Here is a 27,717-nt window from a genome sequence, read left to right on the forward strand (position 1 = left end):
AACGTGCCGTGAACCCCCTGCCACGGCTATGACGCAACGTGGCCTGACTATGATGCAACACAATCCACTTTAATCCAATCCAAGCCAATCGAATCCAATCCGATGCCCCTCGCGAGAGAGTGTTCCCTATCGGAGAGGAGAGGGGGTGAGCGGCGGAGAGCGCAGCTCGCGCGGCGATGAGAATGGGGGAGGGGTGTGGACGGACAACAACAACGCCGTATGGAGGGACAAGGCGAGTGAATGAGATGCAGTCGCATCTAATAGATGGTCCAATATGCTCATATAAGATGTTTTCGGTGTGTAATAATTGGCACATCCAATGGATTTCGCAGCAGTGTGTGTGCAAAAAATGTAAAACAATAAAAAACACATCTAGCCTATGCTGTCTCACTGTTGCCGAATAGATGCATGCATTGAATCTACGTTCTTTACCCGTTGTTTAAATGCTCGGTCAGGAACCTCGGGAAGTCTGCCACTCTTTCATGGGTGCTTGTATTTGAAATAGTACGTGCCTCACTGGTTCACAAGCCGCATTAGCTCTAAACGCCAGGTGCAAATAAGACTAACAGTTTCAGTTTCAAAAGTGCTCTGATGCTGTGCTAATCTACATGGGCAAGGCCAAGCTGATCATATGGTCGTACACGTACACAAAGCACATTACCAAATGACATTTGCAGCGACAGAAATGGGTGCTAACAAATACTATAAAACCGGGCAGGCACAAATCCCCTTGGCACAATAGCAGCCCCACCACTGATGACTTCAGAAATTGGTGCATGCAACAGAGTACACTCTTTTCAAATCAGCAACCAGATATAGGATCAAAGAATAAAAAAAAACACAGAACCATTAAAATGATGCTTCTTATTACTAGAGGGAATAAAATCTTTCAAACACTGTGTAACCCACAGAGAGTTCAAGTAAAGCAGTTCATTGTGACATGAAAAAGTACAACCAAAAGGGTAGATACTTTATAATTTGTTGTAGTGCTTATTCCGACTTGCATGACAGAACAGAACACGCGACACTGTTTACAAAGATTGTGGTAAATAAGTATTACAGAAATAATTGAAACGTTCCGAAGTGTGCATAATAAGGAACTTTATGCACGTATAAAAGTTCACTAATGAAACAATGACTACCAAAGAAAAGAACTATTTCACAATTGAATGCAATATATGTACATTAGCCTTACTATTATAAAAATACAAAGAGAATTGCAGAATAATGCCAATAATAATACATAATATTTCAGTCCTGATGCCTACCCGCCGCGGTGGCTCAGTGGCTAAGGCGTTGCGCTGCTGAGCACGAGGTCGCGGGTTCGATTCCCGGCCGCGGCAGCCGCTTTTCTGATGGAGGCGAAACGCAAAAACGCCCGTGTGTACGAGATTTCGGCGCACGTTAAAGATCCCCAGGTGGTCAAAATTAATCCGGAGCCCTCCACTACGGCGCGCCTCATCGCCTGCGTTGCGTCGGCGCATTAAACCCCACAATCAATCAATCAGTCCTGATGCCTAAACTGCTTTTTTAAGGAAAAAATTCTGACCAATTATCACAGAAAGGCACGGAGGTATTTTAAATGACATTCCAAAGGCAAATAACGAGGAGTATAGAAGTGTGTTCAAAGCCTAATCAACAAACATGGTACACCCTCGAACTAAAATGTGGTGTGAACACAAAGGTTATATGAGCACAGAATAGGGTCAAGCAGCATTGGTTGGTATGCGCCGTGCAATCCGGGGCCTCTCAAACTTGTGTTGTCTCCACCATGGCTTGCGCCTAAAATGAGTGAGTAAAACAAACGTGAATTAACATATTGCTTGCTGTAAAAACTATTCATACTGTGCGAGTATCTTTCTCCAGCATGACTTGGAAATAAACATGCCTAACAGCTTTCAAAAAGTGGGGTTTTGACAATTGCTGTCAATACGTCTATAAGAGGGTTTCACGGGCCTAGAAAGCCTTTATGGTTAAGCTGAGACACCCTACTTAGTATATTTTTTCCTTCTTACAGGCTACAAATGTTTTTGCAGCAAAGCATGCAAATTTCTTTTTTGTGCAAGGGACATGGTCTATAAGTAGTTTTTAAGACGATAGTGTTTCTTTGGCTACTTAAACCTGAATATTTTGGTCTGTCTGCATGTCTGCCTGCCTGTGTATATATCTGTCCCTCGATTTAGCCACATGTCAGAAGTTAAAATGAACACTTGAATGGGAATTTTATATAGAAAAAAAATTGTGAAACACTCCATATATGTCAACACTGTTAAGCCGAAGCAAAGCATTAGGCATATTTCAGGCAAAACATCAATACTTAAGTGGTATGTGGTGTGTTCCTTTAATGAAAAACTCGTGGTCATTCATTTTTGCGATAACAACTTAAAAAATACAGGTTAAAAACAAATGCTTAGACCGAAAAGCCCACGAAGTGCTTGCGGTGAAGCCAGGTAGTCGTTGCTCAAACGCCAAGCGAAACAGTACCAAAAGGCCCAAACAGATGGCTTCCCAGCAGTACAAAGGCTGCAAAATTGTATTGAATTCAGCAAACTATTCCTTTGTTTATCACACGAGAACCGACACCATGAGGGGAAGAGTGTGATAAGAGGCTGGGGTACAAAGGAGAGGTACCGTATTTATATGATTATAAGGCGGTCATAATGATAAGGTGAGGGACAGTCAAAAAAATCGCCATTTATATATACTCAGCTTCGAATATAAGGCGGGGTATGACTTTGATACTACAGACTTTGGACAAAAACCTCACCTTATATTCAAATATAAAGTAGTTTTATTGCAGGGGTGGTAGAAGACTACTGTCTCCCTAATACGTTAAAAGCGAAACGAGCAGCTATGTCGCCAATTATTTAGTACCCTAAACAATGCTGCCAGTGAATGCTGAATGGAGAAAATGCATAACACCACTTAAGCAGTAATACTGCCCTCAGGTGTGCATCATTACACCAGGGAATCCCCACCAACAGTTTACAAGTGGTTCCTGACCTGTCCCGACACGTTTCAATTCATGGAAAGATGTGCAGTGTTGCCATTGAGTAACATTTATTGGACCCGAAAAAACAAAATAACAAGAAAGGTGGGTGGAATCTTCCTAGAACAACAAGCCGCACGAAGTGGCAGGCTGCCCTAGCCCGGGAGATCAATTTATACCCCTGTCACATGGCAAATCTAATGTCATTCAAACTGAATGACATTAGCTGTTAATGACATTCGGTCCGGCCGCGTGGGTCTACACGGCGAAACAAATGTCATTTGATTGTGATAGCGGTGACAATTAGCGGGCTCGCGAAACCTCAAAATTATATTTCAAGCACATCTAGAATGTTTTCACGCATATTTCATAAAAAACGTAACAAAGGAACATTTTTATAATAAAAATAAGAAAACCACCGGCTTAGGTGACATCAGTTGACATCCCAAGCCGAGACAAGTCCGTAAAAGAAAATCCGTATCAGGGTAGCGCGCGCACTGGGGACGAGTTTTTTTTTGTTAGTACTTGCTTGTCTTTCTTTGTTTGAACAACAACACAAAGAAGAAAATATAAGTTTACTGACAGTTTTTAGAAACAGTATTCTTTGGTTTATTACTGAATTTTTGGGCCTAGTGATGCACCATTGCTGTCGAGGCTACTCATTTGGCCACTAACCGAGGTCCGGGACCTCAGTTAGCTGCTAAATGCCATTCGCCTCAAATGTCATTCGGTATTCTCGCGTAGCGCCGAATTAATGACATTTAGAGCGAATGACATTTGCTCTAAATGTCATTAGATCTGCCGTGTGACAGGGGTATTAACCTGATCATCAAGCCGGGCACTGGTCAGCCCACAATCCCACTACTCTAGGGAGGGGGAAAAGAAAGGTCAGGGTGGTCGGGGCATTCCCACACAAAGTGTAAGGTGTAGTGGGCGTGTGGCATTTTGGAAACTCATATGGGTATGCCATGGGGAACATGTGGTGCAGGACAGTCGAGTTGAAGTAGGTCTGTGTTTGAAGCAAGTGCCATAGGCAGGTGTTGCTATACTCGGGAACAAGTTAAGAACGGCACCAGCTCATGTACAGTATCACTCCGCCTAAGCGACGGACCCGGATGTCAACGGGCGCGCGCGTTTTGAAAGGAGACTGCCACGAATGCGTGATATCGTCTGCCTTTTCTCACGTAGTTTGTTTGCCATCGCTGCAGTAGTTTATAAGCATATTAGGTCCAAAAAGATACAAAAACGGCTCGTGCCATGTTCAAAATATTCCCAGTAACGCGCTACTTGTGCTGCGCGGAGTGACATCCGGCTGTGGTGATGAGGCACAGCGGCAACTTCGGTGCCGTTCTTAAGTTGTAACCGAGTATAGTGTTGCTTGATGGCTGTGGAGGCACGGAGACAAGGCGAGCGGAAGTAATGGCAGAGTATGTTAGTGTATATGCTGGGTACTGGAAGTTTAAGGGAAAGAAAGATTCGAGTTGCTTCACTGGTTCCAGAACACCTAGAGTACAGTATCGCTGCAGGGTGTACCACTTCATTCCTTGGGAGAAAGGCATGACCTGGGGGTCTGAACTACGCGGATAGAAAGGAGTCGTTATCGCGTGGAGGCAGTTTTAGTGAAAGTGAACGACAAGACTCTGTTGACTGATAGTTACGGCAGGCCTGCTGAAAGTCAGTAAGAATGGTGACTGCATGTTTCGAGCTTGTCGTAGCCGCTAGAGTGATGGCTGTCGCTCAGGTCACTGTGGTATCGGTGCCTGTGGTAGATGAGGACACCACGGTTGTTCCAGTAAACACTACGGCGATCAACACATGCGCTTGTTGGTGCTGATACGTCGCGGCATCAATGTACTGTGTGCCTGGATTGCCTATGTGTTGTTTCAATATTACTCACTCTGTCCCGTCACTGGTTGGAATTGTAGATCGGGTGCATGTGCTGTGCGATGGGTGCTATGGTAATGTGAGCCAAAATGCCAGGAGGGATCCCTGAAGGGGATCGAGTGCTGTCACAACAGTGCAGCGCAGTTTGGTTATGACCATGTGTCCTCTGGGGCCGAGGGACCCTCTCATGGGCTCTCTGTGCCTCTAAAAGCCCTTAGAGTGTGTTGTGAAGACCGAGCTGTCGCAGGCAGTCTGCGGAGAATGTGGATTGTCCGAGAGTACATCGTACGCTTTCCATTTGAGGGTGTCTACCTTTTGTTCTTGTCGCTTCAGCTGAATGAATTGGGTGCCGTTAGGTATGTGGCTGGTCAGCAGTGCTTGGACGATATGGCACGTATTGTTGTCTCTTAGACTGCTGCGTTAGGTACATACATATGTGGCAGATAGTAATGTGTGCAAGCTGCATGACAATGAAGTGCAGTTGTGGTAGGAGCGCGGCACCCGGGTTGTCAGCGTGAAAGAGGTTGCCAAAGATTCAGAGGGTGGTCATTCGCGGAATGGGAACTGAGGCGACAATGATGGATGGGTCGTATGTAGGTTAAGAATGTGGACCACAGGTGCGTCCACGGAGGACGAGTAATGCTGATCTGTTCAGAGAGCATGTGACGCCTTGTTGTTCTAGGTACTCCGCCGAATGATCGATTGTTAGCTGGAAGCAGGCCAATGGTGTCCACCAGCAGGACACTCCCATCTCCCGGGACGTCGCAGCGTACGACGCCGCACGCCAGCAGCTCACCCGAGTGGCCCTCACCATGCACCCAGACCACCGAGTGGTGAGTGGCCAGGCCCCTCGGGTCCTCCCGGGGCATCTGAGCAGGGACGCTCGCAGCCTGATGCTCTGGCTCCGGCTCAACTGCTGTGACGTGGCAGCCTGACTGCACCGCCAAGGCCGCTGCGCCTCCCCCACCTGTGCCCACTGTCCCGAGCCCGAGACGCTGGAGCACCTGCTATACTCCTGCCCAGAGTTTGCAGCACACCGAGGAGTGCTGCAGACTTCGCTCCACCGTCTTGGGCTGCCCTACCAGCGCCTTGAGAACCTGCTGTTCCCAACAGACCCCGACGGCACCTGCCGTGACGTCTTCCGCCACCTGATCGTCAACCTGGAGGCCGCCGGTCACAACAAGCGCCTGTAGACGCTGTCCGCACCATTGCTGCTTCTTCGCTTAGCTCTATATAGAGGCTCCACGCTTTTCTTTTCCTAGGTTACCTATCTCTTTCATCACCCCTTCTCTCCTCTCTAATCTTTCAGCCCCCCTCCCCCCGCACTGGGTTGTATGCTGGTGAGACCCCCCCGGGCTCAATATCCCTAGTGCACTTCCTTTCCTTTTCACCCGAATCACTTAGTAGTAGTAGTAGTGTCCAGCTGGTCCAGTATTCGTACCGATCATTAGGCCATCAGTGTAACACATGAGGGAGGTCAGGGATGCAGTAAAGCTTGGCGGGAAGTTCCGAATGGGCAACATTAAAAAGTAGGGGAGAAATGACTGATCCTAGGGGAGCACCTCTGGCAAATGTAAAAACAGGCTTGATTGCATCTATCCCAGGCGAATGGTTTCTGTGATACCCAAAAGGAAAGTGCGAAGTTGTACGTGGCCTTGCCACGAACAACTTTTGCAAGCCCTAGAGCATGACTTAGTGGATGATGTCTTGAAGGCACCCAGAACGTCGAGTCAAGCCCAAGAGTGCACTGGAGTGCGTTTTGCTTAAATGGTCAATTACTTGCTCTTTCAATTGTACCAGCACGACTTTTGTGGACAGACAGGTGGTCCCGAAACTGAACATGGTGTCAGGGTACATGTCATCGTCTTCCAAGTATTCCGTGAGGCGGTAGTGCAACGTGTTGTAAGAGTTTGCCCAGACACGATGTGAGTGCGATGGGATGGCGATTGTCTATGTTCACTGGTTTGTGTGGTTTCGGTATGAGCATCATATCATAGTGATGCCACTAAAGGGGTAAAATGCAAGTTTCCCCACGTTTGTCAAAAACTGTGAGGATGGAGACGCGAGTTTCTTTGTTCAGGTTGCGGAGAATCCTAGTGATTCTGTCTTTGCCCAGCATAGTGTTATGGGTGAAGGCTTGTTCAAGCTCTCGCATTATGAACGGAGTGTCTAGCCATGGATTTGCCTTGCTATGACAATGTTACAACAAGGAAAAAAGTTCACAGTGGTGCATAGCGCTAGGTGTCGTCCCCAAGAAAGAAGCAGTGTCATACGTAGCTGGCGTAGGAGGTGCCATGGCCAACATCATGTAAATAAAACGCTTCACTATGAACCACCATTTGTCCTGCCACCATGTAACGTTTTGGTGAAGGTTGCAGTTTTCATCCCCATCTTGGTCCCTCAGCATTCTGCCGTCCTGAACATCACTCCAAGGCTCCTGGATAGCATCGCCCACCCCAGTTCAGGTGGACCATGAACGGGCACATCCCCAGTTATGTTTCCAGCCAATGATCCGCCGACACCGGCCGGCATGACCAGACGAGGCGGTTTCCCTGCCCAGATTCGTCGTGAGTATCCAGTGGCTTCCGACATTCCTTCATGGTGTCAACAGCATCGCTGTTCTGGCCAGGATTCAACCAGCCCATCATTGTCATGAGTGACGGCAAAGACCAAAGTGTCTAGATACTCTTCGTTATAAAGCTTTGCGCAATGCCTAACCCCTCGAAGCGAATACGAAGCGAAGCGCAATGCCTAACCCCTAACTCCGAAGCGAATACAAATGAAACAGTTACTTCATTCGCATAATTTGAAAGTGAAGCGAATATTTTCGAATCGAAGCGAATACCTGGAACGCCAAGTACAGGAGAGAAAGATTCATGCGAACTACATTGTCTTGTTACAATAATCTTTGCCAGCTCTCTTATCGGCCATATTCTTCCTATAAAAGGGGGACAATCAGAAATACACGTCAGGCTTTTCATTTCCAAATTTATTGAGATGAAAGTTTAAATGAAAGTCGGGGAACCACTTTAGCGCATGTGCAGCCTTTGCATCATTTGCAGCCGGACAAGTGCTGAGGGAACTATAAAACCCGAAATCTTTCCAATACAACAAACTTGTATTTTGTCTGCATGGCCTCTTCAAAGTCTACGAAAATGGTTCCACAACGCAAGCAGAGCATTCAGCTCACCAGCTTGCTCTTCGATAGCAGTACAGTCTGTGCCAAGCATGGTGGACCGGACAGCCTGTGGCGTGTCTGTGTAGGTGGGAGAGTTGTGGTCGGTTTTCGTCGGTGCACCGGGGATGGCCACGCCCGGTGTCAGTCAAGTCTTGTTAGTCACTTTTCCCTCGAGGCCAGCGTAGGAGCGGCAGTGTTGGTGCCTTCAAAGGAGTCAATGAAGGGTATGCGGTCACTATCAGCCATTTTTCCAGGTGGCTCCGGGTAGGCCAGCAATAAATGTTAAGGCAAGAGAAAACAGGCCGCAGGGTTCGGTGCCATAGCTGACTGGAACAGGGTTATAAGCTTTAATAACAGGATCATAAACACCATGGTGATAATGATGGAGCATACCCAAGTGGAAGATTCAACACAAGGTAAAATCATCCATGATACACAAAGAATGCAGGGCGAAGAGGCTCAGCCATTCAACGGTTAAATGGACCTTGTTCTCTAGTAATTCTCAGCGTCTGCCTCAAATCAGTGGCATTGCACTGTGTACCTAGACTACAGCATCAGCGGAGAAATTTTCGTACGTCAAGAACGTAAATAAATATGTTCCGAACCTGCCCCACCAGCTTAAAACACAAAATTCTCACACAAACGACTTAAAAACAAACCCTTTGCATTTCGTTTACTGCAGAGTGCTGCCTAACGAAGCGTCCAGCAAACAGCCCGTTCAAGCCAACGTGGCAAAAGCACCACGATGCGGGTGGAAACAAAGAAGAATAATGTCAGCGTGCCCCTTTCAGGCGGAGTTTTACAGCTGAAATAAACAAAGCAATGATGGCAAAGACTTCCCCGTTGAGTAGCTCATTTCATCTTCCCCATATCCGTCCAATACATCAGAGCCTAACTGGAGTGGTTGTCTTCAGCGTGGGGGCTGTGCTACAAGAAAGAAAAGTTGACAGCAGCACGTAGTGCCAGATGAGATCCCAGAAAAAGCAGTAGCAGTGCATTACACATAGCTGGCATCAGTACTGTCATGGGAATGGTCAACATCATGTAAATAGGATGCTTCACTATCAACCCCGCTTCATTTGCACTGCCGCCACATAACAATATCAAGAACGTGTGGGCACTGTATGCAGAGTTTGTCTGAACAGGTCTCGTTTCCTCCGGTTGTGATGAGGAGATGGGTCAGGAGTCGCGTGTGGTTGTGCATTTGCCACTGTATTTGCTGGTGTATGGTCATATTTGAAGGTTTGAAGACCAGCAAATGGGGGAGTACGTGTCATAAGCGCTTAGTGCTCATTGTGGCTCCTATATAGTTGATCGCAGAAGGAGCACTGGTTGACTCTTTCATTAAGGCGCCAAAATCCATCGGACACGGAGCTCTGGTTATTTTAAACGTCCTGCGAAAGCTAAAAACGGCACTTTGCGGGCAAGTATTGCCATCTGGCGTAATTATTGACAACTCCTTTTTCGATTTTATTATGTTTTGTTGACATTTCACGTGTGGAGCCCGCGCCTAGAGTGAAGTTTGAACCCGCGATAGCAGTGAGTTCTGTAAAAATGGCATCCGCTTCATGGCCTGCTCCAAAAAAAGTATAGCTGTGGCCGGGACTTCGGCAGCTGCTGCTTTTTGTTACCCCCGCGGCAGTGATGACTCCACCAACGATGTGGATTCGTTAGATTTTAGTTCTGATGAAGACGCTCCCATTCAAATGCCTCACTTCAACAAGTGTAGCCAGGTAGGTTCGTTTTTTACTTTGCGCTGTATTTATAAACAAAACGTACTTTCTATCTGACGACTGCGATTTTACTTTGATGTGTAGGGTCTGAACAATGTATAGCGGGGATATTTTGCCGAATTTAGCGGGCCGTGCTGCATTATCACCTCCAAGATAGCCTAGCGCTCCTGTCAGATTAGCGCTACACTGATGCGCGAAGCTTCTCAAGAGCGCTGAATTTTTTTCTTGTCTTTATCCACTGAGGTGATAAGGATTTTGTGAAAGAATACAAAAAGTATGCTTTGATAAAAATTTTAGACACCAATTTACCCTAAAGTGGCTTCGAGGAGTGGCACAGCCATCAGTTCCGCTAGGTTGACGGGCTCGGAAAGATTCAAAACTTGATGTACAGCGTTGATTTATATATTGAATCATAGTCAAGGAACGTAGCAACAGCTTGTATATCTTAAAATTTCTAAAATATTTGCAATCGCCTATATATACATTTTTTGATACATTTTCTCTGCATTTTTTTTCTGATTATTTGACCAATAAACTGTACATAATTGTACCTTTTACAAAACTGCTGTTAGGTGTTTGGAAGAGCATCTATAAGCTACGATTTCATGCATAGCAAGGCTATAAGTGTCCTCTAGCTCAAGAGGAAAAATAGTTTTGTGGAAGCTCTGAAAATCGGCCGTTTCTTTCTCTGCCATAACAAAAAAGTTAGTCAGTGCGTATTGCCAGCCTGCTGCATGATGACAGTTATTGTGCATTTGAGGAAGTGGTTGTGTTTGCCGGTTTTCCATCTCTTCACTAGGCTGCATCATGCTCCCAGCAAGTGCTTCAAGTGTGAGTCGACCCCCAGCGTGGTTGATGTAAGAGGTAGGATATTGGTACAGTTTCAGTATAACGCATTCAGTTCTGATGTCAATTTGTCGAGTTCTGCATTGGCTAGGTCAAGAGAGGTGGGGTCCTTGCAGAAACAGTGCCAGTTCGTGAGCTTTTCCCGTCCCAGCTGCTGTCAGAGGTGGTTAAAGGGGCCATAAGGGCAAACCACAACTGTTTATTGGAATATCTAACCTGTGAAAACTCGCTAAACTATGTCCTAGTCAGAAGGGGCATTTTCAGCCGGAAACAGAATGCTGAAAAGCTATAAAAGCAGTGTATTTCAACATACTAAACTGTAATGATATAACTGAGCAGGTTGGTAAACGTGACCCTCACTTATGAACTGTGCAGACACAGAGGGCTTCACGGGCCTTGACACAGCAGTTGTATAACTGATCAAAAGTCGTATAACACGTTAATGGGGTGGTGGGAAAATGACAGACCTAACAGATGATCATCATCATCAACACCACCAGCCTATCTACGCCCACGGCAGGGCAAAGGCCTCTCCCATTAACCTCCAATTACTCCAGTACTGTGCTAACTGCGACCAATATCTCTGCAAACTTCTTGATCTCATCTGCGCATCTAACTTTATGCCGCCCCCTGCTACGCTTGCCTTCTCTAGGGATCCACTCTGTTACCCTTAATGACAAACGGTTATCTTGCTTTCACATTACATGCCCCGCCAACATGCATTTCTTCTTAATTTCTACTAATATGTCCTTAACATGCATTTGTTCCCTGACCCACTCCGCTCTTTTCTTGTCCCTTAATGTTACACCTATCATCTTCCGTTGCACTGCTCGCCGAGTTGTCCCCCGAGTTACTTAGCAAGGCAACGTCATCAGCAAATCTGAGGTTACTGAGGTATTCTCCATTAGCCCTTACTCCTACCGGTTCCCAATTCAATGTTCTGAATACTTCTTGTAAACATGCTGTGAATAACATTGGAGAATTGTGTCCCTTTGACTGATTCCCTTCCATATAGGTACTTTACTGCTCTCCTTATGGAGGATGATGGTAGCTGTGGACCCAATGTAAATATCCTCTAGTATTCTTACATAATGCTCGTCTACACTCTAGTTCCGTAAGGCCTGAATGACTGCTGAGGTCTCGACCGAGTCAAATGCTTTCTCATTGTCTATGAAGGCTATATATAGGGGTTCAGTATACTCCGCGCACTTTTCTATCACCTGACTGATCGTGTAGAGAGAGAGAGAGAAAAACTTTATTTGAGCCCCATTTGGCTAGTCTGGGTGGCGGGTGACCGGCGGTGGTAACCGGCCGGTGACCATTGCAGCTCGCTGGATGACCTTAGCCTGGACCTCACGGTCCGAGCTGCACAACGCCTTCGCCCAGTGCTCTCCGTCTGTGAAAGGGGGGAATGGGTTTTGGGGGCACTGCCACATGCAGTGGTCTTGGGTATCGAGGGACCCGCAGTCGGGGCACAAAGGGGTGGGGTACAAAGAAGGGTAGATTAGGTGAAGTCGATATCGGAAGGGGAGTACGTATGTCTGGGTGAGTCGCCATAGGCGTTCCTCTTCGTTGGAGAAGGTCGGAGCGGCTGGGGGTAGTTAATATGGTCCATTGTTGAATAACCTTTACGGAACCCTCCTTGTACTTTACGTTGACTGAAATGTAGGGATGCAGAAATTCGGTTAGCGATTACCTTGGCAAGTACCTTGTAGACGACTGACAGTAAGCTGATCGGCCTGTAATTTTTCAAGTCCATGTCACCTTTCTTATCGATAAGGATAAAGTTCGCGTTCTTCCGAGATTCCAGTAAACTTGCGGTCATTATTCATTGCGTGTACAGGTTTGCCACTTTTTCAAGTACAATTTCTCCGCCATCCTTCAAGGGGTCTGCTGTTATCTGATGTTCACCAGGTGCTTTGGCACCTTTCATTTCTTTCAAAGCCTTTTTGACTTCTTCTGTCGTTACTCGTGGGATGTCTATCGCCTCTGAAGTACTTTATTCTTAGACATTAGCCTGGATGGCCCGGCTACTGTACAGATCTTTATAGAACTCCTCAGCTACTGTGTGATGACATTGCCTTGCTTGTCTTTAAGTGCATACATCTGATATTTCCCCATGCCTACACGTTTCTTCAGTGTTTTGAGGCTGCCTCCATTCTTTACAGCACATTCAATCCCGTGCTTATTATACTTCCATATGTCAGCTGTCTTACGCTCATTGATTAACTTCGAATGTTTTGTAAGCATGTAAATTGATGTTGCTCTGCTCGCGTGTATAGCTTGTTTGATATGTTTAATGTTATGATATATTTCGTGTGTCATTTAGATTTCTTAGTAGCAGTTTGACGAGTGTTTATTTAATTAACTATGTGGTTAACTGTGTTTCTCGTACAATAGGTGTGTATTTAATCCTGCATCGAAGTTAATTCTGTTTGTTATGAAGTTGTATACCCTGTATTTCTCTCTGTTCTTCATTCTGGTATCGTTTGTACTTTTTTATTTTTTTTCTGTACGTACTGCTCCACCGTTGCTGTCTTGTAAAGGCTTCCTGGGCTCCGTCAAGCTGTGTAAAACAGCTTTTAGCCCAGGAAGCTTCTCAGGAACCTCTGGGAAAATAAAGAAATTGAATTGAATTGAAAGCTCCGCTAGTTCTATTGTGTCAGCCGGAGTGGAGGTTGTCATGGTTTGCCATCTCCTAATTACATCTTTCACCTCCTGGGAAAGTTCACCAGCACACTGTCTAGCCATCGTGCCCCCGACTTCCACTGCACACTCCGTGATAATGCGTGTAAGATTGTAGCTGGCTTCCCGTGTCGTAAGCTCTGCTTCCTCGGTAACAGCTGGATATCGGTTCTGCAGCGTGATCCTGAATTCTTCAACTTTACGTCTTACTGTTAGCTCATTAGTCATCTTTTTTCGTACTAGCTTGTTGTGGTTCCTCCTCAAATCTAGCCTAATTCGAGATCTTACCATACGGTGGTCACTATGCCTTACCCTTCTGAGCATTTCCACATCCTGCACGATGCCAGGGTTATCGCATAATATGAAGTCTATTTCATTTTTATGCGCCCCATCAAGCTCCTCCACGTCCACTTCCAGCTCTCCCGTTGGCAGAATATATTCATGATGCTTAGATTATGCCGTTCTGCGAACTCGACTAGTAGGTCCCCCCTGCTATTTTACAGCCCAGACCATAGTTCCCGATCGCCTTATCTCCAGCCTGATTCTTGCCTACTTTACCATTGAAAGCTCCCATAACTACGGTATACTGTGTTTTTACTTCAGTTTTTATATATCTTCATAGAAGCGTTCAACTAGGTGGTCGTCCTGGCTGGATGTAAGCGCACAGCCCTGTACCACCTTGAGTTTGTACCCCTTATTAAGCTTAATTACAAGACTGGCTACCCTTTCGTTAATGCTACAGTATTCGTCATGTTGCCAGCTATGCATATGACTAGAAATCCCACTCCCAGTTCTCTTCAGTTCACTAGACCACGGTAACACAGGACGTGGCCATTTTTCAGCACCGTAAAGGCGTCACCTGTCCTCCTAGCCTTACTAAGCCCTATGATGTCCCATTTAATGCCCTCTAATTCCTCAAACACCTTTAGACTTGCTTCACTAAAGTTTTCGTGTAAACGTTGCCAGTGTCAGATTCCGATGGCAGCCAGTCCGGCTCCAGGGATTCTTAGCACCCTCTGCTGCATCACAGGTCTGACCGCCGCCTTGGTCAGTTGCTTTGCAGCCACTGGAGACTGAGGGCCGTGGATTAATTGGCATATTCACGGGAGGTTGTGGCCATTACTACACCAGGGGGCCCATCCTGCTCTGGTGAGGGAGTGCTTTACCAGCAATGGTCGCCGGGGTCAGGCCGGACCCCAAGCCTAATTTTGCAATTAAATCAAAACGCGGATTTTTTTAAAAATCCGGTGGAAATTGTCTTCCGGCACCGGGATTCGAAGCACGGTCCCTCTGCATGTGAGGCGGATGCTCTACCTCTATGCCACTGCTGCACATTATATAAAATAAACAGTTAGGCTAGTGAAGGTTAAATACTAGTAGGCTTGAGCAAATAGTAATATTTGAGTTCGAAGTGAATAGTCCTTAGGGTTGAATACTTTCGAAGCGAATTCGAATAGCTGTCAGGTGTCACTGAGCTTCCTCTTACTAAGACACTGAGCTTCCAGGACTGGCGGGACCTTCTTAAAAAAGTTCTATACAGTGCAATCTTGATGATATGTTTCTGGGTGATACGAATCTCAGAATAATGCAAATTTCTGATAAGTCCCCGCGAAATAGGATTGTTTGCAATGGGAAAAATTTCGGCTCTTATCAATGGACCAGCGTGGCCCGGCAGGTGATACGACCGAGCCGGCGAAGCGCCCGACCGCCGAGCGAGCGACGGCGACGTACGGGCTCTCTCTTCCCTCTTTGTTCCCCTTTCTCCAGGAACGGCCGGACTGTTCTTTTCTGCTCGTCAAAACGCGCCACGCACGTCACAGGTGCACTGACGCTGCTGCAGAACCACCCACACGCTGTGCGTGGCCAGCGGCGGCGGCCGCGAAGTGGTGTCGGCAGCTCGAGCGACAGCTTCTAAGCGCTCTCTAAAATGCCTCTCTAGGCACGCACAATGTTGCTTTTGCGGTAAAGGAGCTTATAATGTGGGCGAAAAAGGTAGTACAACACTTCATCTGTGCCGCTAGTAAAAGCACCCATGCAATATCTACCGGGGTGGTAAGCCTAAACATCTCTTGCTGAGCCAGCCGGCTGTCTCGAGCGCTTCGAAACTGCCACGATGAGTCACGCGCGTCCCCATTGGCGCAAGTCTTCAAGCTCCTCCCACTGCCGCGTGCGACGCGTGTCATTTTCTGAGCGAGGAAGAAGGTTGCGCTAGCGCGTAATCGTTGACGCGGGCGTCAAAAAATCGCAGGCGCAACACCGACGCGCACGAATCACATGCAAAAACGCGCCACCTTCTTCCTCGCTCAGAAAATAACGTGCGTTCCGCGCAGCAGTGGAAGGAGCCTGGTGACTTTCGCCAATGGGGACGTGCGCGCCTCATGGCAGCAGTTTCGAAGCGTTCGACACAGCTAGCTGGCTCGGCCAGAGATGTTTAGGCTTACCACCCTGGCAGATATTGCATGGGTGCTTTCGATAGCGGCGCAGATGATCTTTTATAGTACCGTTTTCGGCCGCATTATAAGGTCCTTTACCGCTCAAGCAACTTCGTGTGTGTCTTGAGCGGCATTTTAGAGAGCGCTCAGAAGCGGTCGCTCGAGCTCCCGACACAACTTCGCGGCCGTAGCCGCCGCCATGTTGCCGCCACCTGCCGCACTGCCCGCAGTGTGCGGGTGGCTCCGCAGCAGCATTAGCGCGCCTGTGGCGTGTGCAGCGCGTTTTCGCGAGCAGAAAACGCTCCATGCGGTTAATGCTTAAAAAGGCTACGACAACATTCTGAATGTGGCTTAGCTTGTCTTGGCTCCACATGTAGTGGAGACATGGAGGAAAGAATACTCAGGAGAGGCCCCTAGCATCTCAATGCATTGCGAAAAGTGTGGAGGAAGTTACGTCATTTTTCTTGAGCCCATGGACAATGTTGCTTACTTGTTTACAACTGCGGCGGCCAAATGTGGGCAAATAGAACGGACAAATTTTTAAGGCGCTTGGTACGTGGCTGCCTCGCTGCGCTTGCAAACCAGCGCAGTCGCTACGACAAACGTTTTCAGATTAGGCCAGTTTGAAAACTCTGCCGTCGGAGGCGTCTACGTTCACCATCCCGCCAGCCTGTTGCTATGACGACGACAAACGCTACTTTGCCAGGCTTAAGAGCTGAAAAATCGTCCTTCTATCTCAAAAACGAAGGCCGTTTTTCGATTGAAACTTTGGGTGAGGGTTAGAATGGGCAAATTGAAGGCGAAATCAACAGCTTAGAACATGATATCGCACCGAGGAATCAGCGACGAAGCTGTTTTCACTTCGAAGCGGGAGGGCAGGGCGACGCCATGTTAGTCAAATCAAACCGGAGACACCAAAGGATGATGGGATAGAGTGCTGGGCTCCGTGGGCTCAAGTCATGGCGGCACTCGGCTTCACAAATGTGACGTCAGGGCCTCTCCTAACCTTTTCTTTCCTCCATGAGTGGAGATGTAGGCCTGATGTAAATGGCACTGCGGCTTGCCTATCAAAACCGAAACTTGAACGTTGTTTCGATATTCGTTCACCCTGAATACTTCGAAATATCGGAAATTTTAAATTCGGGTCGAAGCAAATTCGAATACTGTGATATTTTCGAAGCCCCCGTATATTCGGACAAGCCTGCAATAAATAGCAAAAAGGGGCACAATAAAAAACATAACAACTTTACTTCGAAAACATAACTTTACATCGTCGTTTCGGACGGGGACCATCTTTTATCAAGAGTAATATCTTACAGAATGGAAGTGGTTTATATACAGTTCAAGCAATTGAGGTTCCGGGGGCAGTGACATACGTTTAAGACAGAAGGCGATAAGGAAGAGAGAAAAAGGCATTGAAGCGTGAGAGAGAAATCCAGCATTAAGGAAGAACAAACTAGAAACGCATAAATAAGTGAGAGAGGGTGATTGAAAGAGGCGAGTAAGGGAGAACTAAAGAAAGAGAGAGAGGCAGTGGTGAGGAAAGGCAAACCGAAAAGTTATAAAGGACTGAGAGGATACGACAGACAGAAGCTGAGAAACAAAAGGGGACACGGAATTGTGTGGTTGACAGGGATGGCAAGTTGTAAACGCCCGCGGTCAGCGCCGGCGAACAATATGCAAGGGGGGTCATACGTGTTCTCGCTTTGAAGTCGGCCCTCAAAGACGTTCCCCCATCCACCTCCCCCCCACCTTTCCCCTTTAGCTCGCGCCAGCGCCAAACCCATAATGCGTCTACGTGTCCGAGAAACCTGGGAAAGGCGTCAGAAAGTCGAAGTGAGAGTGATGATGTCTGAGTAGGGAGACATGAATCGCCTTGTATGCAGAGGCAGCGAAAATAGTATGTCAACAGGGAGGGGAAAAACAGGACTGCAGGTACAACAAAGAAAAAAGGAAACAGGGAGAAGGGCAAAGCCAACACGCACAAATGCCAAGTGGCCATGGAAAGAAGTAAAATGACTAATGACTCGGCCGATTAACCCAAACAACGAAATCAATGAGTGGCTGATAAAACAAACTAAACATTGACAAAAATTTTTTTGATGCGCGGGTACACGGGGCGAAACAAAACATTATCAATGGTCTCAAGAAGAATAACGTATAGAAACAATTACGTGCTTATACATACACATGTGTACACGAACAACTCCTAAAGAACACAATGTCTATACATAATTACAATGAGCAGATTTTTGCCATCACCATCACCTACCAACTCTTATGTTGTGTGTGTCAGTAAAAAAGGCAGCAGATGTGTGCATCACGAAGACAAAAATGAAAAAATTCCCTCTTGTTCATTTATTCCACCTGCAACTGTGTTGAATTTGTAGATTACAAATGATTCAAACATCTATCTTTCGTGGTGTGTTCTAAACTTCGATTTTAGCACGGTCATCATGAATTTGTCAAAGGAGTGACCCAGGCAGATGACGTGTTTTGAGACAGGGAGATGAGGCGGCATTTTGGTGTGGGATCTGTGGTTATTAATTCGAACTCGCAGTGGTGTTTCCGTCTGACCTATGTACTGTGCGCTGCATACAGTGCACTGAAGAAAGTACACATTAGCACTGTCACAATCGAAGGTTCCGCATATTTGAAAGGAGAAGCTAGTGGCAGTGCTTTAAGCAAGAAGCGTTTTTTGCATCATGGGGCAAAGCTTACAGCGCGATTTGTTGCATAGTTCAAAGCCTAGAAATTGGGAAGTTTCAGTTTTTGAAGTTCTGATGTTTTTCAGGTCTGAATACAACGTGGGGCAGTTCAGGGAGGACACGTCGCATTCGATCACTTTCCAGAAGGATGTTTTAATGTTTTCACAAGATTGTTCTTACGTTAGGGCCGGAGGGCGAGTATGTTAGAATCAAGTTGGTTCGAGATTTACCAGTTCGAACCTTGCTGCTGCTGCTTATTAATTCACGTCTGTCCAGTGTTTTTTTGATTTTTCAATGGCATCGTTTATCACGGGAAGAGGATATTGTTGGCGGGTTAAATCTTTACGTAGTTGGTCACAGTTGGTGGCAAAGTCCTGAGGGTTGGAACATTCTTTTGAATCGGATGGACTGGCTGTAAGGAATTCCGGTTTTGCAATGGCAACCACGGCTGCTGTGAAAGTTTAGGTACTGGTGTCGGTCAGTGGGTTTTCTCAAAAGTGATGTTGTGAGTCCACAGCCAGATATTTGTACCGTGACGTCCAAAAAGTTTATGCTACAGGCTGAGTACGAGTGAGAGAACCTGATGTCTCTGTGGACATTGTTGAACGCTCCGATAAACGTTAAGGAGAGCTTCCTCTTCATGAGGCCAGATCAGAAATATGTCGTCAATGAATCTCTTATAGAAGACCGGTTTTAACGGGTAGTCTCCCAGGAATTTGTTTTCCCAATTTCCCATGAAGATGTTGGCATAATTGGGACCAATCTTTGTGCCCAAAGAGGTGCCATTGATTTGCACATATTGGTTTTCATTGAACTCAAAGTTATTTGTTACTAGAATTATTTGCAAGAGTTCTCCAAGCGTCCGAATATCAATTGATCTGTTAAGCGGCTCCATTTCCTCATAAACAAGTATTACTGCATTTATGCCATCTTCATGAGGGACGTTTGTGTATAGCGAGGCTACATCCAGGGTCACTAAAAGGGTGTTTTCAGGTATACTGAGGTTAATTGTTTGGGCAAGGAAATGAGTGGTGTCTTTAATGTAGGAGGGGAGAGCGCACGGTATGTCCCGTATCAAGCCATCGACAAAACTGGATATGTGTTCGGATACTGTGCCTATGCCAGCCACGATCGGTCATCCTGGATTGTTCTCTTTGTGCATTTTAGGCAGAGTATAGAACCTCCCAGGTACTGGACTTAGTGGTAAGAGAGACTGCGCCACCGTTTCAGTTTTTTTTTTGTTCTTTCACAAGGTGGTCCAGATTTTCCTTTATCTTATCTTTAAAGTGAGGAGTTGGGTCGTTCAGCAATAGTTTGTAAAAAGAAGCGTTATCGAGTTGCCTTTGGGCTTCGGCTTGATTGGTTCATAACCACTATCGCTCCTCCCTTGACTGCTGGCTTTATTATTTCGGTAGGGGTGCTCAAAGCCTCCAGTGCCTTTTCTTCCCCACGGGAAAAGTTTTTGTGGTAGGGGGCCTGATTCTTATATGATGACAAAACATCACGAACTGCCCTAATATAGATATCCAGGCATTTGTCTCTTTGCGCCGGAGGCGTCCATTGACGACTAGATGGGAGTTTTTCTTCGCCATCCGTGTTTCGCGGCTTGTCCAGGAAATATTCACTGAGTCTTAAGGATCTAGCAAAGTTTTCTATGTCTCTGTAGAGCTGAAATCCATTGACGGAGCCTGTAGCAGGGCAAAAGTTAAGGCATTTGGAAAGAACTCTATGTTCTTCCAATAGTTCTACATCTGAAAGGTTAACAATAGGGTCTTCACTCTTGTCAATAGTTTGGGGTATGATAGAATGGCCAGCGCACGAAGATGTCGAGGCTGCTTCTGATCGGCTGTCAGCAGTGGAGTCTACGCCGTCACGACAGAGCTTTTTACGCTTTGTTTTCTGAAGCTCACGCTCTTTGTTTTGCATAAAGTGTTCCAAGAGGCGGAGTTCATTTTCTGTTAGGGGATTGTCTCTGGTGAGCTTGTTTTCCTCATTTCAGAGCGACAGTAAGTAGGACCGGTTATGCTGAATCACATGGTGCAGTAGCTTTTTAGACGCCTCGTGCAGGGTATCTTTCCATTTTTGTTTAAGTTCAGGTGAAAAGTCGGATGTAGCCGGCTCTAAATGAAGCCGGAGACCCTTTGGAACATCAGATTTTTCATAGATGATTAAAGTGTTAGCATGACACTCAAACCTAACTCTTTTTTCAACAACCTTCCTTATTCTCAAAAAGTTCTTAGGAACTGTGTTAACAGATGGTTCACCTGGGGTGATAGATAGTCAGTTGGACTGCTTGGCCTGGATGACGTCCTTGTATGCCCTTCAGAGGTTGTAGCGCGGCATCGCGCCAGTCTGCATAGCACCGACGATCGGAGGTAGGGGTGGTAGTGGTGGAAACTGCTCTGGTGCGGGTACAGTTGTGGAGGCGGGGTTGGTGCGGGGCTTGCCCTGCTGCCGTTCGCATGCTCCGACGACAGTCTGGGTGGTTCCGATGTTCGCCGAAGGCGGGGGTGTCGGTGGTCGCTGTGCTGCCGGCTGCAGTTGTTCTGTTGGCGAGGTCACTGGTTCGTTCAGCCAAGTAGGTGGTGCCCTCCTGTGTTCCCATTGCAGGTAGCTTCCCATTATGACTACACCTTCGAAACTAGGGTGCAGACCATCGGCCGCCAACGCATGCACTGGTGAAATCCATTGCAGTTCGTGGTCGAGGTAGAAGACGCCCTTCACGTGCCGGCAGTGCTTCCACTAGAGGTTATTAAACTTGCCAGCCTCCCAGTTGCAGCAGGTGACGAATCGCTGGTTCAGGTTACATCGCCGCCAATTTTGGCTCCGTGGGAGCACGAGCGTCACGTAGATGCCTCTCACATTTGGCAGCAGATGTCGAATGACCACCAACAATTTCTAGTACCTTTCAAATGCAGCGTTGGCCGGGCCCTTGGCGATGTCGTTCGTTTCAACGTGCAGGATCAGGGTGGTCACCATCTGCAGCACGAACTCCAGCAGCTCGGACAAATCTTCGATGGTGGTGCCTGACTTAGAGAGAAACGCCAGCGCTCCCTTGCGTCCGGGGTCAAAATGATTGAAGAGGTGCTTGCACTGAGAGTTGCCGACAACCATAGCGGTTGTCACGTATTTGGGGTACCTGGTTACATTTTTTAGTGCAGGAGCTTCAAAAGCCATAGTTGAAGATATAAAATAAACGCTTAGGCTAGTGAAGGTTAAATAGTAAAAAGAGGCGCAATAAAAACATAACTTTACTTCGAAAACAACTTTACATCGACGTTTCGGATGGGGACCGTCCTGTACCAAGAGCTTCATCTTACAGAATAGAAGTGGTCTATATACAGTTCAAGCACAGGAGGTTCTGGGGGCGGAAACATACATTTAAGATGGAAAGCGATGAGGAAGAGAGAAAAGGGCCTTGAAACGTAAGAGAGAAAGCCAGCAATAAGGAAGTACAAACTAGAAAAGCATAAACAAGTGAGAGAGGGTGATGGAAAGAGGCGAGTCATCACTCTCACTTCGTCTTTCCGACAGCTTAGCCTTCTTGTCGCCACGGCAAGACTTGTCGCTGCCAAGGCGAGACATCATCACTCTCACTTCGACTTTCCAACAGCTTAGCCCTCTAGTCGCCGGCGCGACTGGGGGCGGCCTGTTTCTTCTCAGGTTTCTCGGACAGGCAGACGCATTACGGCTTTGGCGCCGGCGCGAGCTAAAGATTAAAGGCGGGGGGAGGTGGATGGGGAAACATCTCAGAGGACCGACAAAAACACGGGACCCCAACATGCGGAGCCTTCAAAGCGAGCACACGTATGACCCCCCCCCTTGCATATTGTTCGCCGGCGCTGACCGCGGGCGTTTACAACTCGCCACTCCTGTCGACCACGCAATTATGTGTCCCCTTTCGCTCCTCAGCTTCTGTCTGTCGTATCCTCTCAGTCCTTTATACCTTTTTAGTTTGCCTTTCTCTCTCACTTTAGTTCTCCCTTAATCGCCTCTTTCCATCACCCTCTCTCACTTATTTATGCTTTTCTAGTTTGTCCTTCCTTATTGCTGGCTTTCTCTCTCATATTTCAATGCCCTTTTCCCTCTTCCTCATCGCTTTCCGTCTTAAACGTATGTCAGCGCCCCCGGGAACCTCAAGGGAACCACTTCCATTCTGTAAGATATTACTTTTGATAAAGGACGGTCCCCGTTCGAAACGTCGATGTAAAGTTACGTTTTTATTGCGCCCCTTTTTACTCTATATATATATATATATATATATATATATATATATATATATATATATATATATATATATATATATATATATATATATATATATATATATATATATATATAAGATAAAATCTAATGGCTCGTGTCCAAGTTCCAAAATGTTTTTGAAGATGAGAAATATATGAGGTCAACAACGGAATAGCCTCACATTTCAGCAGAGCACTTTGTAGCCAGTGGTCCACTGCGACTTTGGCACTGGGGCATGGACATGGCGGTCCACCTGACGATGCGGCACCTCGATGAGTGGGCTAGTGGAACAGGAAGCTCAGCAAACACCACGGATGCAAGAACAAGCGGCCATCGAGGCTATCGGTGAGCCGACAGGTGCTGCAGGCATTCCAGTGGAACAGCACGGACATCAATCCATGGACGGGTGTTCTCGCTGGTTCACCTGGCCAGTGTGGAACACCTCCAAGCTCCAACTGGTACAGCCTCTGCCGCTCAACAATCCTTCACGTTCACCTTTATCCCCTGCGCCGTATTGTCATCACATCTGGTTACTGCTTTCCCACCGAAAGTGCATTTTTTCAGAACACTGTCATCCCATCAAAACAACTTTATAGTGAAGTTGTCAGTGTACGATAGATTTTTGATATACTGTTGCAGCAATTGTATAAACCAATTTGTACTCTAACATGCATCAATTACAACCTCACAGAAACACCCTCCATCAAGCCCTAAAGTGTGAAGTATTTTTAATTCTAACACTAATTTTGGAGTAAACTGGATTTATGTTACTGACATTTCAGACACCATAGTTTGCATTCATGAAATGCAAGAAAATTGCACCTAACATTAAAGCTACTACTTCCCATCACATAGATGGATATTTCAGAAATAAAGAGCAGTAAAGAAGCATGTCATCAAATGACAATCACTTTAGCCTGCAGCTATGCACTTCAAACAACCCAATGCATTTCGAATTATTATAGCAACTTTTTTAGCTTCACAATTTTTATATATGACAGCTCCTTTCTGTTGTTGTTTTTTTTTTGGCTTTTCAGACACACGAGCCTCCAAAGGTACATTTTTTGCAAAAGTGCAGTCGTTCCGAAAATATACCCCCGAATGGCCCTTTGGCACCGTATCTACAGTCTGCCTTGATGCAACTGGTGCAGCACTTTTACCACTTAATACCGTTTCTGATGATTAAATTTATACAAAATTCACACAAATACACAGTAAGCTGTAACGGTTATCAAAGCAAACAGATTCAGTAGGTTTGATGCTTATCTAAGCTCCCAGGTGAGAACTTCATTTGTGGGCTTGCCAACTGGGATTTCGAGCATTTGCAAGCGTTTTGGAAATGTTTTTTGGAGAGAGCATCCTGACTGGAAAATGAAGCAGAGATATGTGTGAAAACGCAACTGTGTTATTAAAAAAGAGTGACAGGTCCTCCGCAGCATTTCAATTAAGAGATCAGAAACAACCCGCCGCGGTGGCTCAGTGGCTAAGGCGTTGCGCTGCTGAGCACGAGATCGTGGGTTCGATTCCTGGCCGCAGCGGCCGCTTTTTTGATGGAGGCGAAAAGCAAAAATGCCCTTGTGTAGGAGATTTTGGCGCACGTTAAAGATCCCCAGGTGGTCAAAATTAATCCGGAGTCCGCCACTCCGGAGCACCTCATCGTCTGCGTTGCGTCGGCGCGTTAAACCCTACAATCAATCAATCAAGAGATCAGAAACCATTCTAACATATTTTACTTCACCAGCAAGGTTAGACTAGCTCACTTTCCAATTCAAAAGTAGTGCTGCTTGCTTCAAAATTAGTCTTAGCTTAGAAGTAGTGTTTTTTAAACCACAGTCTGTGGAGTGTTCTCGAAAGAACAGCGGTGACACAACAGGTGTGGTAGTTGTACAAAAATGAAAAGCATCCGTCAGCTTCTTTCAAACATGCAAAGGAGACCATCACAGCTACGTTCGTTGCTGGTTCAAGCATAATTCTAGGCTCATCATCATTCCCATGTAAGAGCCCCAAGAAGTTAAAACAAAATATTGCCATTGTGCAGTTAACGCCGGAAATGTCTTTGGGCTTGATTGATTGATTGTAGGGTTTAACGCGCCGACGCAACGCAGGCGATGAGGCGCGCCGTAGTGGAGGGCTCCGGATTAATTTTGACCATCTGAGTATCTTTAACGTGCGCTGAAATCTCGTACACACGGGCATTTTTGCTTTTCGCCTCCATCAGAAAAGCGACCGCCGCGGCCGGGAATCGAACCCGCGACCCCGTGCTCAGCAGCGCAACGCCTTAGCCACTGAGCCACCGCAGTGGGTAAATGTGTTTGGGCTGCTGTATGGAGCAGGCTAAAGTGGAAACACTGACCAAGGCCCCCCATGGACCAACCAACACTGGAATGTTGACGTCAGCATAGAAAGACCAGCCCTGAACTAAAGAGCAGGGCCACCGTGATTTCTGTGCTGCCAGTGGCTGTTGTCACACCTAAGACAAGGCATCACCGCATGAACCTGCTCAACTCTACAGGCATCGCGGTAGTGGGAAGAAGCTTGATTCTCTGTTAATTAGTTTGAAGTGCAGCATGGTCCTTTTGTTTTGTCTACCTCACCCGCACTGAATGTCAATTAGAAAAACTGGTTAATTCCTGTTGTAGGAATCGGTAAAACACGAAAGTGAAATGTGCAGCGAAATCTGCCACTGATCATGATTTGCGGGACGGTGGCTGTCTTGTGGGTGTGCTTGGCGAGCGACGTCTAGCTGGCAGGTAGCTTCGGCAAAGTTGTACAGGCATCATTTCCGTGACGGTTATGACGTCAGTGAAATCTTGGTGTATCATGGCACAAAACACTTTCTTGTTAAAATATAAAACCCGAAAATGAATAGCCCAAAGTATAACGTACTTTTTAGTACTAAAGGTTGCTTCCCCACAAGAAGCTCAAGTGTGCAGGGGTGCGCCCTTTATAGGCTGCTTGCTCCGTTGTATTGGCGTCACTTCCGTGACTGATATGACGTAAACGAAATCTTCGTGAATCCCGGAACAAAACACTCTCGTGTTAAAAAAATGTTCCCACTTTTCAATGTGTGAGTTCAAGTAGTTGGTACATCATGATCAAAACCTTTAAGTGCGAAAAAAATTGATGCACCCTTTACTAAATTTTTGATAGTAAACCCGAAGGAAGTAAATAAATAGTGCATGAAACATGCCTACCTCTTCCCTGTTTTGCTACTTGCTGAAGGACTTGTACTTGAAAGTGTTAGGCTGGAATGTATCTGTAGATAAGGTCGGTTTTGTTTTGACAAAACCCTAAATAATTGAGTTTGATTTTCACCACACACGCTGCTGTCGTCATGGCTATCAATGACTGCGTTACTGTGAACCACCGCATTAAATGTACATACAGTGAGAATGCAGCGGTGGATCTAAAGTATGCCATCGATTACAAAGTGCAGGCATGGGTGGAAACCCGTTAGGTTATGACAAGTGGCCTGCACACATCATCTCCCACTAGAGTGCCCGGATGAGTGCTGCAGGCAGGCTGGGGGGGGGGGGGGGCACTGTGACTGCAGTCAGGAGATGCTACAAGGAATGTGGAACAAGAAGAACAAAACAACGTCCACGCAGCAGTTTTTAAATCAATAATCTACGATTACTGAAAAGAAGGGCAAACGACAGAGAAGACCACACAAGCAATGCTCCTGACCTGCATTGTCATCGGGGTCGTTTCCGCTGCATTTCCATCAGCTATTGAACGCCGAGTGGCTTCACTATTAAGTAAGAAACTACATAACGAAGTAAGCACCCCTTGGCAGGCACACCTGGCAAGCAAAATTACTGGGTGCCCTAAGGGAGTGCAACAGACTGAAACAACATGTTGCAACGCCCTCGCGAACCACACGCACACACGAAAACCTTGCCAAAACCGCTCTTTCGCGCTCTAAACTTCACGCATAGATCGTACTTTTCGTCACAAGATTAAGTTCATTTAAGTTCGTCACAAGATTAAGTTCATTTAAGTTCATCACGATTAAGTTCGTCACAAGATTAAGTTCATTTTCGTCACAAGATTAACATTGGTTAGCAAGAAGCACGTGGCCTTCAAAAATCGTACAGGATGCCATGTGGTGTTATTACCGCACGTGGCCTTCAAAAATCGTACAGGATGCCATATGTGGTGTTATTACCGCCACATTGACAAACAGACAAAGAAACGCAATGGGCGAGATAGGTTTGCATGCAAACGAAAGAAATGTATCAGGATGTTTTTCTGAGCCGTGCAAGAAACCGTCAACAGCTCGCGATCGCCGACAGACGCGAGCAGAACAGCGTAAACAGCGACAATACTGCAAAGCGATGAGAACGTGGCGTTAAAAATTTCCTAAACGTCACTATTATAACTGTCGCCAGCGGAAAGCAACGTATGCGAGCAGATTGCAAACCCGCCAAAGAGGAGCGCTCACCCGAGTCGGCCGACGGTGAACGGTTCGACGCCCACAGCTGACTGCAAAGCCGTAGCACAGAACAGGGAGGATTTCGCCGTAGTGGCAGAAGACGCTGGAGCTGTTGAACGACGAGTGACAGGGCGACAGCCATCGCCAGTTTGCGATTTCTCGCGTCGACCGCAAAAGTCGAACGCGACGACTTGAAACGGTACGGCGAAGCTCGCCGTGTAGGCAGCACTCGGAAAAATGTAAACATACCGCGCGGGAACGCTGGGAGCAAACGTGACATCACATCCGCCTTCTCACCCGAGGAAGGTCTTCGATGTGGCTGCACTCGCTGCACTCATTCAGGTAGTGGAGCACTCGCCTCTTCGATTTTCGCATGCAGCGCACGGCGCCTGCACTTTTCTCTTCGATTTACCTTGGACGATTTGCCGAGTCCGGCGGTGCAGAGAGTGCAGGATGAGTTCACGGCTTTCCCTGCACCTCCCAGGAGGAGGTGCAGAAGCAGACGACAAAAGTGCAGGACCGGTTCCGCAGTGGCGGCGTCTGCGCTGAACTGGCTAAAGTGCAGGCCAAATCGAAGAGACC

At 46.7% G+C, this 27,717-nt stretch overlaps 1 long non-coding RNA gene across 1 annotated transcript; it reads right to left on the reverse strand.

Moving 5' to 3' along the window:
• Positions 1-1,797: 1,797 nt before the first annotated feature.
• LOC144142246 (uncharacterized) lies at positions 1,798-27,421 on the reverse strand. Its single transcript, XR_013316928.1, has 3 exons — positions 27,145-27,421; positions 22,882-23,204; positions 1,798-8,254 (listed from the first exon to the last, which is right to left on the reverse strand). It is a non-coding gene; the product is annotated as an uncharacterized LOC144142246 (long non-coding RNA).
• Positions 27,422-27,717: the final 296 nt, after the last annotated feature.

The sequence above is a fragment of the Haemaphysalis longicornis genome, unplaced genomic scaffold (assembly GCF_048455015.1).
Source record: "Haemaphysalis longicornis isolate Haplotype H1 unplaced genomic scaffold, Haemaphysalis longicornis Haplotype H1 scaffold_6, whole genome shotgun sequence".
Lineage (NCBI taxonomy): Eukaryota > Metazoa > Arthropoda > Arachnida > Ixodida > Ixodidae > Haemaphysalis > Haemaphysalis longicornis.